The sequence below is a fragment of the Scyliorhinus torazame genome, chromosome 5, assembly GCF_047496885.1.
Source record: "Scyliorhinus torazame isolate Kashiwa2021f chromosome 5, sScyTor2.1, whole genome shotgun sequence".
Lineage (NCBI taxonomy): Eukaryota > Metazoa > Chordata > Chondrichthyes > Carcharhiniformes > Scyliorhinidae > Scyliorhinus > Scyliorhinus torazame.
The window spans coordinates 123275935-123279152 of NC_092711.1; the positions used below are offsets into that span (position 1 = coordinate 123275935).

General features: G+C 46.0%; 1 non-coding gene across 1 annotated transcript; it reads left to right on the forward strand.

Annotated features, from left to right (window-relative positions):
- Nucleotides 1-1336: 1336 nt before the first annotated feature.
- trnav-cac (transfer RNA valine (anticodon CAC)) lies at nt 1337-1409 on the forward strand. Its single transcript has one exon. It is a non-coding gene; the product is annotated as a tRNA-Val (tRNA).
- Nucleotides 1410-3218: the final 1809 nt, after the last annotated feature.

Here is a 3218-nt window from a genome sequence, read left to right on the forward strand (position 1 = left end):
CTTCTTATTTTGGACATTCGGAGCTAGTTCATCCACAACAGAATTTCATGCATTTACAAATGCAGATAAACATACTTATTCACCATCTCAAACATGTCTAAATGAACGACAAATGCAACTTATGCGGATGCTTCATTCTGAAACAAAAACAGAACATACTGGACAATCTCAGCAGGACTGACAGCCTCTGTGGAGCGAGATGGCAGCGGTCGTTCCGGGCCTGGGTGACTCTTTGTCAAAGCTGGAGAACTGGAAATGGGGTCAGATTCAGACTAATGTGGATGGGGCGGGGTTGGCGTGCCCGATTGGGCCTCGATAGAGTGGTCAGCAATAGGTGGAAAATGACGAAAATGTCTCGGACAGAAAGAAAAAGGGAATGTAAATGAGGCTAATCAAGGCTAACAAAGGTGCTGATAGTGGCGCCTCAAGAGATCAGAATGTGTTAATAGCAGAACAAAGTAAGCAGTGTGTCAGCGAACAATTGGCCACAGGGATCAGATTGCTCAAGTAGGATGGTATGGGCTGGGGGGAGGGGGGCAATGCTGAGGGTAAAACATACCAATGGAAGGAATGAAAATAACTTGATGGAAATAAACAGATGGTGGAGGTAGAAGAGAGATTACACAGTCTGATGTTGTTGAACTGAATAAAATGAAACATACAGAGAGCTGCCTGAATCTACTGGAATAAGTCAATAGAGGTAAGTGAATGTCCACACATAGACAAGCTTTTAGACAATGTCGCGATTGTCTCGCGAACCGATTGGTTCCCTGCTGTGTGAGCTCAGCTTCTCAAAGCAAACCCAATGTGAATGAATCCCGCCGAATGAGCCGCATAGAAATGAAGAAAACATATCGCCTGACCAACAGAAAACGTTATCAAAGGGCTCGTCCGGGATTTGAACCCGGGACCTCCCGCAAGTTTCGCAATCGAGACACCCAAAGCGAGAATCATACTCCTAGACCAACGATCCGCGGAACTGGCACAGAAGCACGCTGTTATAGCCATCGAAAGTTGATCCAACATCTGCGGAAGATACAGGAACAACGCAGCGAGTCAGGCGGGATTTGTCGACAGGACAACAAAGCTCGTCTTTCACCATCACCTTTCATTAAAACCGGGACGGGTTAGAAATGTCGGACGTTTTAACCAAGTCAAATCCCGGTGGGAGCAAACAGAACAACAGGAAAGCGCTCTGACAGGGTGCAAGTCAGGAGAGATTAAATGAGAAAAGGCAGTCGTCTTTTAATAAGTGGCCTAGCCTCTCAGCCTCACCATGCGAATCTGCAGCAGCACAGTGAGGTTGCACATTGTACACGTCCGTGGATTGCCAGCTGTTTCTGTTGTGTAGTGGTTATCACATTCGCCTCACACGCGTAAGGTCCCCGGTTCGAAACCGGGCAGAAACATCTCGTACTACCAGGTTAGTCGGTTGCTGACTATTGCCGCAATCTCATAACTGGTCTTCATCACCGAGGAATAACAAAATGCATGCACCCGTATGGTTGTGGTTATTTTCGAAAGCCCTGCCTTCTCAATTTAACTTCCACTTCAAGCAAAACATAACTCATCTTCAAGTCTGTAAATTTCGATTCCTGATTGTTTTCTAAGTTGAGACATCGGTTTTAAAGAAACGGCTGTCTTCTTGTCATAAGTGACATGGCCTCTCAGACGAACCATGAGAAGCTGCAGCAACACAGTGAGGTTGAACATTGCATAAGTCCATTGATTACTGCACCGCCAGCGGTTTCTGTAGTGTAGTGGTTAGCACATTCCCCTAACATGCGAAAGGTCCCCGGAGCCATACCGGGTAGAAACATCAAGTGCTTCTCATGTTGTGTGAGGAATGTTTGCACAAAGTACTTTTGTTCCCCCATCTCGTATGTTCGAGGATTATGAGGATTAGTCTCTCATGAGCCACTAAAATAAATTCCACATTAAGTCACAAGCACTGAATTTTCGACAGGCAATGAGAAGAAAAGGACCTTCTTATTTTGGATATTCGGAGCTAGTTCATCCACAACAGAATTTCATGCATTTACAAATGCAGATAAACATACTTATTCACCATCTCAAACATGTCTAAATGAACGACAAATGCAACTTACTGCGGATGCTTCATTCTGAAACAAAAACAGAACATACTGGACAATCTCAGCAGGACTGACAGCCTCTGTGGAGCGAGATGGCAGCGGTCGTTCCGGGCCTGGGTGACTCTTTGTCAAAGCTGGAGAACTGGAAATGGGGTCAGATTCAGACTAATGTGGATGGGGCGGGGTTGGCGTGCCCGATTGGGCCTCGATAGAGTGGTCAGCAATAGGTGGAAAATGACGAAAATGTCTCGGACAGAAAGAAAAAGGGAATGTAAATGAGGCTAATCAAGGCTAACAAAGGTGCTGATAGTGGCGCCTCAAGAGATCAGAATGTGTTAATAGCAGAACAAAGTAAGCAGTGTGTCAGCGAACAATTGGCGACAGGGTTGCTCAAGTAGGATGGTATGGGCTGGGGGGAGGGGGGCAATGCTGAGGGTAAAACATACCAATGGAAGGAATGAAAATAACTTGATGGAAATAAACAGATGGTGGAGGTAGAAGAGAGATTACACAGTCTGATGTTGTTGAACTGAATAAAATGAAACATACAGAGAGCTGCCTGAATCAACTGGAATTAGTCAATAGAGGTAAGTGAATGTCATACCCCTAGACCAACGAGCCCCGGGAACGTAACAGAAGCACGCTGTTATTGCCATCGAAAGTCGATCTAACATCTGCGGAAAATACTGGAACAACTCAGCGAGTCAGGCGGGATTTGTCGACAGGACAACAAAGCTCGTCTTTCACCATCACCTTTCATTTAAACCGGGGCGGGTTAGAAATGTCGGACGTTTTAACCAAGTCAAATCCTGGTGGGAGCAAACAGAACAACAGGAAAGCGGTCTGACAGGATGCAAGTCAGGAGAGATTAAATGAGAAAAGGCCTAGGGTTCCCTGGCCACAGAGTGAGGTGAGCATCGAATGAGAGAATAATTACACCACAGTATGAGGCCATTCTAGCCGCTGTGTCTGTGCCAGCTCTCAACAACTACCGCCCGGATACAAAGAAGAAGTGGAAACAAGATTCAAACCCAAATCTGCGATGGAAGTACACACAGAATGGGGGCAGCATTTGCAGTGTGAGACTGTTGCCCACACTATGAGTGTGCAAGCTGTATTGAGCCC